The 12,087-nt window shown below is 32.3% G+C and overlaps 1 long non-coding RNA gene and 1 other non-coding gene across 2 annotated transcripts; both read right to left on the bottom strand.

The window, feature by feature from the left end:
- Positions 1–1,955: 1,955 nt before the first annotated feature.
- On the bottom strand, positions 1,956–3,694 carry LOC107952763 (uncharacterized). Its single transcript, XR_001698917.2, has 2 exons — positions 3,195–3,694; positions 1,956–3,104 (listed from the first exon to the last, which is right to left on the bottom strand). It is a non-coding gene; the product is annotated as an uncharacterized lncRNA (long non-coding RNA).
- Positions 3,695–9,942: 6,248 nt separating this feature from the next.
- LOC121204286 (small nucleolar RNA R71) lies at positions 9,943–10,048 on the bottom strand. Its single transcript, XR_005899214.1, has one exon. It is a non-coding gene; the product is annotated as a small nucleolar RNA R71 (small nucleolar RNA).
- Between the last annotated feature and the right edge of the window lie 2,039 nt (positions 10,049–12,087).

Raw genomic sequence — 12,087 nt, 5'->3', positions numbered from 1 at the left:
TCTGGGCTCGGTGAATCAGGTCAGGTTAGGGCATTACAAACCCGTGCCAAATGAGTGTCTAACAAAAGCTTTAATTGTCGCTCCATTCAAGTTAAGATAGAAAGAAATAATTTAAATAATTCATATCAATCCACAAATGATTTTACTGACTAATTTGTTCAAATGTGTATTCAAAAATAATTTTTTAAAGTAATCAAATACAAACCCAAAATCAAATTGTAATCGTACATTAAGACAAATCCTTTAAATAAAACATTTAAAAATACCAGCTATTTTCATAAAGTAGTTGTTCAAGTCATATCCGTGGCTAAATAAAAGAGTTAGAAGGAGAGAATGGTGAAAGAATTTCCACAAATAAGGAAATGCTAAAGTTTGCTTCATATTTCTTTGGTAAGCTATTTTCGGCTTCTAATTTGGGTTTTGATGAGCGTGTTTATAGATTAGTGGAGAAAAGGGTAAATGATGATATGAACGATTTTCTTCTTCAACAATTTACGAAGGAGGATATTACCCACGCAATTAAAACAATGGCGCCGTTGAAAGCTCTTGGATTGATGATTTTTTAGCAATCTTCGTCCAAAGGTACTGGCATATTTTTGGATCTAATATTTCAAAATATTGTTTATCTTTTTTGAATGCTGATTTTGATTTAGGTGATATTCATAGAACACGCATTGTTCGGATCCCTAAAATTGATAAACTAAAAAATCTTTCACATTTTAGGCCCATAAGTCTTTGCAATGTAATTTACAAAATTATCACGAAAGTCTTGGTGAATCGTATGAGTTCTATTTTGGGATGCTGTATCAATGAAGGCCAAGGGGCTTTTATCCCAGGAAGACTTATATCGAATAATGTGATAATCACTTATGAGGACCTCCATTCTTTGCAGATGAAGAAGAAAGGAAAGAAGGGGAATTTTGCACTTAAACTTCATATGAGTAAAGCATATGATCGGATTGAATGGGATTTTTTGGCCGGTATGATGACTCATTTGGGATTTCATATGAATTGGATTGTTCTTATCATGAGGTGTGTTTGTTCTGTTTCTTATTCGGCGAGCACTAATGGTTTGAATAGCGAGTGGTTCTCACCATCTAGAGGGATAAGGCAGGATGATCCTCTTAGCCCTTACCTTTTTTATAATTTGTGCAGAAGGTTTCTCTACTCTTATTAATGAAGCTAAGCAAAATGGTCTAATGAAGGGAGCTACTATTCGACGGGAAAGATTTGCTATCAATCACTTATTCTTCGCGGACGATTGTATCTTGTTCGGTGATGCTTCTATAGAGGGAGAAAATGTGGTTCGAGAGATTATCAAGGAGTATAAGGAGATATCGGGTCAGAGAGTGAATTTTGAAAAGTCTTTGATCTATTTTCGGGCTAATGTTGTTGCAAATGTTAAGGATACCATAACTAATATTTTAGGCGTAAGGTTAACTTCGAACCCTGAGAAGTATTTGGGGTTACCTATGATGGTCGAAGGAAGAATTGGGCTTTTGCAAACTTTCTAGATTGGTTTAGGAGACGTATCGTAGGGTGGAGTTTACGCTACTTATCTATGGGGGGAAAGGAAGTTTTTGTTAAATCAGTTTTACAGTCAACTCCGGTTTATGTTATGCAATGCTTCACTTTACCGAAAATTTTATGTCGTAAACTTGAAGGCATAATGAACAAGTTCTGGTGGTCTAGTAATAGGTCGAATAAGGGCATCCATTGGAGCAACTGGGACGCATTATGTAAACCAAAAAGTGTTGGTGGTCTAGGTTTCAAAAAATTGTTTTTGTTTAATAAAGCATTATTAGCGAAATAGGTATGGTGTCTTTTAACCCAGCCCAGTTGTCTTTTAGCCGAAGTTCTGAAAGCCCGTTACTTTCCTAAATCATATATTTTATTAGCTAAGATAGCCTCTTACCCTTCGTTTACCTGGAGGAGCATTTGTAGTGCTCGGGATCTAATTGCCTAACAAAATTCTGTGGCGAATTGGTAATGTTTATTGCGTTAATATATGGAACAACCCTTGGCTACCTCGAATTGAGAAAAATCTTGTTTCAGTTCGACACATATCTTCGAATTGGACGACTGTTAACCAACTGATTGCGGAAGATCTAATACCTGGAATAGGGAGCTGATTCTTAATATTGTTGATGCTGAGCAGGAAAATCGTATTCTTTCCATCCCGCTTACTGATTCTAGGTCGAAGGATATGCTGGTTTGGAAATATGAGGGTTCTGGGGAATACTCTGTAAGAAGTGGGTATCGGGTCCTAGTTACAGATTATCTAATACTCTGTAAGAAGTGGGTATCGGATCCTAGTTACAGATTATTTACAGAGTAATAGTTACATTACGCCTAATTTTGAGATTTACAAGGACTTTTACAAGTCTTTTTGGCCTATGCGCATTCCTGAAAAAATTAAAATACACTTACAGAGATTACTTAACAATTTTCTACCCCACTACAGTAATTTGTCACATAGAACTCTGAGGGTTGATGTTTCTTGTCCTCTTTGGAAGAAGGCACCAGAAGACATGGATCATCTTCTATGGTCCTGCGAAGCCCTTAAGAAAGGATGGGCGTCCCTTCAAATCCAAACTGCTCCTACTAATAGTAGTTCGAGCTGCAAAAATATTTTTGTTAATACTTTTTGTATAGCAGATGAACAAAGCAAACATCTTATTGCTATCTCTATATAGGCTTTGTGGTACAGAAGAAATAAGCTAATCAATGAAGGTATTAAATTTTCTCTACACGATCTTTTAGGCTTCATTCGTGGATATAGTCAAGAGTAAAGCCAGTGTCAAGAAAAGATGGGAGTTTTTTACAGATAGTTATCAGAACCACTTTGGAGTCCACCAGATTTGGGTGTCATCAAAATAAATTTCGATGCAACATTTCAAAGTGACTCAAGAACTTCTACATCAGCAGTAATAGCCAGATATTATAAAGGGGAATATGTAGGAGTAGAAACTTATCTATTTAATGGTGTGGTTGATGCGTTCATGGCTGAAGCGAGAGCTTGTGAAAGAGCATTGCTTTTTGCGATTAACATGGGTTTCCGTCATTTTCTAGTGGAAGGAGATTCCTTGACGGTTATTAACAAGCTCAAGGCAAAAAAAGAAGACAGATCGATTATCAGACCTATTATTCATCACATTCATCATCTGGAAAAATGTTTTGAAGAAATAGCTTACCTCTTTGTTCCCCGTTGGTTAATAGGGTGGCCCATACCCTGGCGATGGAAGAAAGGAGAAGACAACACTCTGGGTTTTGGGTTGATGAAGTCTCGAATTCTGTTAAAATGTTGGTGGAGAAAGATCAGAGAGTTTGGGCACAGAGACATCAAAGTTTGTTGTAGATCGCTTTGAAAATGGAGAAGGTTCTTTGAATCTCCATGGTTGGACTCAAAGCTTTTGGGTTTCCTTTTGTTTTGTTTTTATCATCTTTTCTGTGGTTAAAGAAGTTGTTTGGCTGATATTTTGCTAGCTATCTAATTCGTTTTCTTAGCTTAGGGGGTTTTGTTTTCTTTTCATTTATGGTTTTACTTTTCTATGGGCGGGTTTTATTGTTTTGGCCGTTTGGTCTACAGTTGAATGGTCTTTTCGTTGTTTTTTAGCTGTAATCTTTTTGCGACCTTGAGTTGTGTGATGAATAAATATCAGCCTTTTATTTAAAAAAAATAAAAAATAAAATAGAGTAGTTTTTTTAAAAAATATTAAACTATTTTATTTTATTTTATTTTATTTTATTTTATTCTTTTGGCCAAATGAGCCTGAATTCTAAATCGGGTAGTGGATATACCCTTTTGAAACACAAAATATAATTATATATTAAGTTAAGAATAATAAATATAATAAATATTTTTTACAAACTTATTTACTGTGAAACTTATTTAGATAATTTTAAAAGATCATTATGAATGATAAAGATGAACATAAATATTTTGTAACATTAAAAAACAATTTATGTGAAACATTAGATGAACTGATACATTGTAAAAACATCTTATAAAAATAATACATAAAAATAAAATGCTTAAAATGCCATTAAATGAAATGTCAATATATATATATTTATATTTAACCAACAAATAATCATATATATATACATAATACTGTAATAGCAATTTAAGCATAAAAAATTAACACAAACAAAAATATTTTTTTTGAGCCTTTCTCTTCCTTTTTCTCTATTTCCTTCCTTTCTCCCACGTCCCCCACAAAAAGGAAAAATAGTTATCATATTTTAAAGATCAATATTTATGGTACTTCATTTTATATAGATTTTTTATGTTGATTAAAAAAAATTAATACATACTGAATTAGCGCTACCAATATTCACTGAATACTATATTGTTTATTGATAGCATTGGTGAAATTTGATAATTTGTGTATTTGTAATTTTTTTTATAAATCTTAAACATATAATATCATGTTTACTGTAAAATATAATAATTCATAATTTTGTAAGTTCATAATTTATACTCTATTTCTTTCAAAAAAAAATAATTATATTATATTAATTTCCAGTGTATTTCATATAATTATTTGCATATATCTTATTATATTAGATATTAATTATATTTATTATATTATATTTAGGCATCATAATTGCATCAAAGTTAATAGATCTAGGATCGAGCAGAGACACAAAACTTTTGGCATCACAACAATGTAAAGCCAAATCATAAATCATGATTAACTTGAACCAATATGGTAAAAGAAAGAGATAAATAGTATTAATCATGTTGCATTAATATGAAGAGGTTTTTATATTTATATAAGAAATATACCGTCACATATTATCAAAATATTCTTTAACTTCGACACCTAGTGAGTTTTAAGCAACCACGTTGCCAGGGATTAACATCTTCTTGGAGAAGGCGACGGTAAGAAACAAGACCAGGGACCTCTGGGTGGTGAGTTGTCATAGCAGCATCAATTTGGATCACCTCTTCCATCACCACTATGTCGATTAAAGCCAAACAAATTAACCATATTTTCATATTTGAGACTCCCATTATTGGTCTTTGGTTTGATTGGAATAATTTTGATATCACCTCTTTATAGGGTTTTGGAATGAGATCCTATTTTAGAAATTACGTCAAATTAGGTGATGTTTTGATTTTTTCTTTTTCTTTTTTAATTTGTTGTTGTTTAAATTGCAAAATGTGTTGATTTTTTTAAATAATATATTTTAGAAATTGGACCCTATAATCTAAGGTTTTTTCTCAATTAGTTGAATATTATGGAATGTGTTTGTGTGTGCATGTGTGTGTGTTTTGGCAAAAAAGAAAGAGAGTTGAGCTCTAATCTCAATATGATACAATCTCAATTACACTATATCTTTCCTATGTTATACCTAGCATATCATTCAATAAGAAACAAGATATATCATATGGTTCAGAATGCAAGTAGAGTCTCATTGTTCCATATATAATATACATATATGTTATAGTGTATGTTGAAATAAATAGTTTAGTATTTTTTTTATTTATATATAAAAACATATTTATATATTTTTATTATTACCTCTTCTTTCATATATATAATTAGTTTTAGTGCTAGTTGTTAAGCAAGTGATTTTATGCGGTTAATTTTTAATTAGTCTTTTGTAAATATTGTATTCTTAATTACTATAGTAAATGTAAAATAATACTTCATATTCGAATTGTTGAATATTACTACAAGTAATAGCATATTAACGCATTTTTAACATATTCATTGTAGAATATAGTTTTACTTCATCTAATTAATACAAAGTAGCATTGTTCAAAATAATAAGTAATTAACTTAATTAAAATAAATAAATTATTTTAATAATTCAAATATAGTCTTAGTAAAATATTTATAATATTTATTGAAGTATTTATAAAAAATATAAAAATGATATATTATAAATTCAACCTTACATTATTCAATTTTTATTTTTTTCTTAACCGTAAATAAATTGACCATGATAATTTGTAAACAATATATAATTAATATAAATTTAATTATGTTACATTATTTCATATTACAAAGTATATTAATTTTTCATAAATTTTTGTATATGAAATATAATGTTACTTATTAAAAAAATAATTAAAATTTAGTATTTAAAAAAGTAGTATAATTTTTTCTTTTACTCTTTTAACTAACTCAAACACAATAATTTAAATAGAGAATAACTCAATATGAAATTTGAACTTTTCATTTACTATTATATAAATTCATTTAAATTTTTTTATTATTAAAATTAGTATTCTTGTATAAATATGATAACTTTTATTATCAAGTTTTAAATTAATTATTTTAGTAAAATTGAAATTTATATTGATAAATGTAATAAATTTTATAAATAAAAAATATTTAAAATTATAAATCCAACAATGTAATGAACAACAAAGGTTATAGAGTCATTTTAATTTTTCTTTGGATTTGTGTTTTTATATAAATTATAGATATATGCATTTTCAAATTGTTAAATTTGTAATTTATTTATACTATTATTTAAGTGCGGACATTAACTAAGTCAAAAGAAATACTAAAATAATCTTACAGATTTTAAGTAAATTATATTATTACTTGAATACGTTTTTCTTTTAATTATTCAAGAAAAAAACTTTTAAAGAATTTGAAAATGTTAAGATTTGAACTCATTCCACCAGCATTTATAGATCTCTTCTTTACGACTTTAGCTTTATTTTGATATTTGTATACAATTCAATGTTATTACACCCTTTGTTTCACCCACATTGTTCGTATATATATTAATATTTAAGTGTGTGACTATGTCGGTGCTATGAGTTAACTAGACACTAACTTAAATAAGAAAACTACTAAAATAACTTTACACATTTTAAATAAGTTATATTATTATGATGGTACTTTTGTATTTTTCTCATTAAAATAACCAACAAAAAATTGCAAATCTTAATTGTTTAACTTATGGCCGTGTCTCTTGCTCATGTAACTCACTGACTTGAAATTGAAATTGAAAAATTAGCTCCAGTACTCACACGGCCTAGGACACGGCCGTGTCTCCAAGCCGCGTAGACCATCTTAGGCCTTGTAACCTTCAAAATTTGGAAAAATTAAGTCTCAAGACTCACACGGCCAAGGACACACCCTTATGTCCAGGTCATGTGACCTACTCGGCCACGTCTTTACACAGTGTAACTCACTATAGAACCCTCCCTTGTGCACATGGCCTGGAACATGCCGGTGTGTCCAGGCCGTATGACTCACTGTCGAATACCCTCTTTTGCACTCGACCTAGGACATGCCTGTGTGTCCAAGCAGCGTGGGTCAAATTTTTTTTCATTAATTTAATTTTAAATTAGCATGCAATAAAATTAAAATAATTAGTAGAAGTTAAACACTTGGGTGGCCTATGGAAACAAAAAAACTTACACACTTTTTCATGCCCTTTTAAACTTAAATTCATGCAGTTTCGATAAAATTCCTGTCAGAAAATAATTATTTTTTATAAAATAATTAAAGTGTATTTAAAATATGAAAATATTGAATTTAAATTAATTTTATAATTAATTTTGATGAATTTTGGTTATTTTCGACAGATTTGCACAAAGGGCGAAAAATGACTCAGCAGATACTGCTAGAAGCTCAAAACCAAGAAGCAATTTGAAGTATCAAGGCAAATTAATTTTCAGCCTAAGATAGTCCAAAATTATGTGTATTAATTCATAATATAATTAATTTTAATTTATATCCAATTTAATTTGGGTTAATAAATTATTATTAATAAATTATGAAAAGTGGTTCAGTTGAGCCGAACCGAGTGAACCAAACCGACCACTAGTGGACAGCCCAAAACCGCCCCATGTGCTGACCCAAATCAGCTTATTGGCTGATTATTTAGCTTCCAAAAAGGCACTTGAAGACTTGTTCAAATAGCATTCAAACCCCTCCACAAATGGTGGCTTTCTAGATTTGCCCCAAGCTTAATTTAGTAAGTTTGAAATCATCAAACTTGCCACATGTGTGGTCGGCCAAGGGAGGGCTCTTTGGCTGCTAATTTTAGCTATTTTTAGCAGCCCTCTTTAGCTATAAAAACCCCCTTAAGCTGATCATTTGAAACACAACTCAAGCATTCACATCTTTTCTCTCTTCTCTCCTCTTTCTCTCTTTTCCATTCCAAATTCTCTTGCTCTCTAGCCAATTTCTCCTCTTGGAAAAGGGGCATTCATTAGTCATTTGGAGTAGCAATTAATTGTTCATAGCAGCCTTGGTTGATGAGGACAATGGATAAGGAAAAACGGAGCAAACGAGTCAAGCTACGAAAAAACACCAGATTTGATTCTTGTTCCTATCTCTTTAAATTTTGTTGTTGTTATGATGAACATTTATATGAATATTTATGCTGTTGGAATGGTTAATTTAATCAACTTAGCTTGAATTTAATTTGTGTTAGGTTGATTGCATTTTGTTTGCTAAAATTTTTAAAATTGTGTTTATGTTGTTATAGGCCTGGGTAAGGTGCTTGGTTAAGTAAAATCATGAATAAGTTACTCTTGCATTACAATTGTGAGGTAGCTAATAAATTAATTTCAAACAAATTGAAATTGTAATTAATGGACACAGTACTTAATCAGTGCATGTTTAATCATCTAAGGTAACTAAGGGTTAAATTAGCAACGGTATCTGACGATACATTTACCTTGCATAACTTGCAAGATTATTGTGATTAAATTGTTTCAAGGTAGGGATACTTTGTTACCTCACGTAGTCTTTTATGTGCTTATTAGATTTAGTTAATCGTTTAAATTGACATAGGGATATGTACAAGAGATTATTTCTATTTAGTATGTATGTATGTGGAATAACATATTTGCCTATTAAAGAATTGTTCAATCGGTTGAATTGACATAGGGATATAGTCAAGAGATGAATGGATTTTTGTAAGTGAGTATGTTCAAAAGTTAGCAAATTACCGAGTTGCCGTGAATTTATTCTTAACAATATAAACATGAGTTTAATAATTCTAAGTTAAGAAATGTAATTGATCTAATACAATTATGTCATCTTGATTAAAATCGTATTTTGAAATCATGCATTTGAGATTTATTTATTTAGTTTACTTAGTTTAATATCTTAGTTTTTAATCACCCTCTTCAAACAAATTATTTTTCTTCTCCAAAGAGTTTTAAATAGCATTCATAAATAATTCTTTTCACAGTCCCAGTGGGTATGATAACTCGACATTTACTTGTCACTTTATTACTTGTTGCGATTGTGTACACTTGCACATTTCCGTCGTTCCAAGTTTTTGGCACCGTTGTTGGGACTATTTTAAAAAGTCATTATTTGTGAATTTGTTAGTTTTTCATTTTGGTTTATTTTTCTGTTCAAATTTTAACTTAATTAATTTTTCTATGATTATTTCAAGTGTTTATGAGTATTTACTGAATTATTGATTTACTCCCTGTAGACCCTGAGATTGAACGAACTTTTCGATAGTGAACAAGACAAGCAAGTGAGAGAAGGACCGAATAGATAAACTTTGAAAATTCGAATCAAGGAAACGGAGCAAACCCTACTCAAAATCCTATCCTTATTGATGATGATAGGGATAGAGCTTTAAGACAGTATGCAGTGCCAGTGTTTAATGATCTTAATTTGGGTATTAGGAGACCTGAAATTGAGGCACAATAGTTCAAGCTGACGCTAGTCATGTTCCAGATGCTTCAAACAGTGGGCCAATTCAGTGGAATGCCGATCGAAGATCCTCACCTACACTTAAGATTGTTTATGGAGGTGAGCGATTCTTTCACATTAGCCGGTGTTCCCGAAGATGCATTATGATTGAAGTTGTTACCATATTCACTAAGGGACAAAGCTTGAGCCTTGTTGAACTCATTGCCACCAGATTCAATTTCCACATGGTAAGAGTTAGCAGAAAGATTCCTTCTGAAGTATTGCCCGCCTAGTAAGAATGCTAAGTAGAGAAATGAGATCACTGCCTTCCAACAAATGGATGATGAGTCCATGTATGAGGCACAGGAAAGGTACAAAGAATTATTTCAGAAGTACCCTCATCACGGAATCCCATATTGCATCCAACTTGAGACATTTTATAATGGTCTTAATGCCCACACGAGGATGTAGTAGACATTTCTGCTAATGGTGCTCTCTTGCCTAAGTCTTATAAGGAGGCTTATGAAACCATTGAGAGGATTGCCAACAACAATTATCAATGGCCAACCAATCGAGCAGCGTCAGGAGGACAAGTTGTAGGAATACATGAAGTAGACACTCTTACTTCACTCGCATCTCAGATATCATCAATATCCTCAATGTTAAAAAATCTTACTACTAATGGGTCTAATAGTTTTGCAGCACAGCCACCAAATCAATTTGAAAATATAGCATGTGTCTATTATAGGGAAGGACATTTGTTTGAAGAATGTCCATCGAACCCAGAATCCGTATATTACATGGGTAACCAGAACCAAAATCGAGGAAGGCAAGGACTGCAATCCAATACCTACAACCCATCGTGGCAAAACCACTCGAATTTCTCCTATAGTAACCAAGGGGCTGGACCCAGTAACACATATGCCCAACCTATATCGACCCAGCCACCTAGTATTCCCCAAAAGTTCAGAAACCAACCCAAGCTGAACCATCCAATGGCTTAGAAAATTTATTGAAGGCATACATGGTGAATAATGATGCCTTAATTCAAAGCCAAGTAGCTATATTGAAAAACCTAGAAAACCAAATGGGCCAGCTTGCAACTGAACTCAAAAACCAACCACAAGGTGTTTTACCTAGTGATACGGAGAATACGAGGAATCCAGAGAAGGAGCATTGTAAAGTATTGACATTGAGGTGCGGAAAGACATTAGAGCCCAACACTGTCGAAGTCCAAAAAGAGCTAGCTGATGCTCAAGACTCAGAGGACATTCAACCGAGTGTTGAAATTCCAATTTCACAAGAACCAGAACCTGCAAAATCTGACAAGGTAACTTCAGAACTAGCTAATTCTGATAAACTAACAACTCCGCTAGATACAAAATCACCACAAAAGACGAATCAACCAATTCCAGTAAAGAAACCTCCACCACCCTACCCTCAAAGACTTCAGAAGTAGAAGTAGGAAATTCAATTCAAGAAGTTCCTAGACATACTCAAGCAACTTCATATCAACATCCCGTTGGTTGAAGTACTTGAACAAATGCCGAACTACGTCAAATTCATGAAGGAAATCCTATCTAAAAAATGAAAGCTTGGAGAATTTGAGATGATAGTCCTAACGAAAGAATACAGTGCATATCTTCAAGACAAACTACCCCCGAAATTGAAGGATCCTGGATGTTTTACCATACCTTGCAACATTGGAGCAACTTATTGTTGTAAGGCACTATGTGATTAGGTGCGAGTATCTACTTGATGCCCATGTCAATATTGAGTAAGTTGGGGATAGGTGAAGTTAGACCTATTACGGTTACACTTCAATTAGCAGATCGATCCTTAGCACATCCATAAGGAAAAATCAAGGACGTATTGGTACATGTAGACAAATTTATCCTTTCTGTTGACTTTGTGATTCTAGACTTTGAAGCAGAGAAAGAGGTGCCAATCATCCTAGAAAGACCGTTCTTAGCAACCGAAAGGACCCTTATTGATGTGCAGAAGGGCGAGCTTATTATGCAGGTTCAGGATGATCAGGTAACATTTAACGTTTTTAAGTCTATGTGATTTCCTGATACAATTGATTATTGTTCTGCAGTGTCTGATTTAGAGGATTTAATCGTGGAGAAGGAACTCAACTATGTTGAAGACCCATTGGAACGAATTTTTACATCAGATCCTCCAAATAATGAAGAGGAGGATGAATACTTAGCTTTGTTAGAAGCTAATCAAAGGGGATTTAATTTGCAAACCCACTTTGAATCTTTAGAGTTAGAGAATAGGGATTATGCCCAACCAAAAACATCAAACGAAGAGCCACCTAAATTAGAACTCAAAGTACTTCCTTCACATTTAAAGTATGTTTATTTAGGTTACTCTTCTACCCTGCTTGTGATTGTTTCAGCAGAATTAACTACTGAGTAAGAAGAGAAACTCATCCTGGTATTGA

The sequence above is a fragment of the Gossypium hirsutum genome, chromosome A07, assembly GCF_007990345.1.
Source record: "Gossypium hirsutum isolate 1008001.06 chromosome A07, Gossypium_hirsutum_v2.1, whole genome shotgun sequence".
NCBI lineage: Eukaryota > Viridiplantae > Streptophyta > Magnoliopsida > Malvales > Malvaceae > Gossypium > Gossypium hirsutum.
This window is presented reverse-complemented; position numbering and strand designations above follow the sequence as displayed.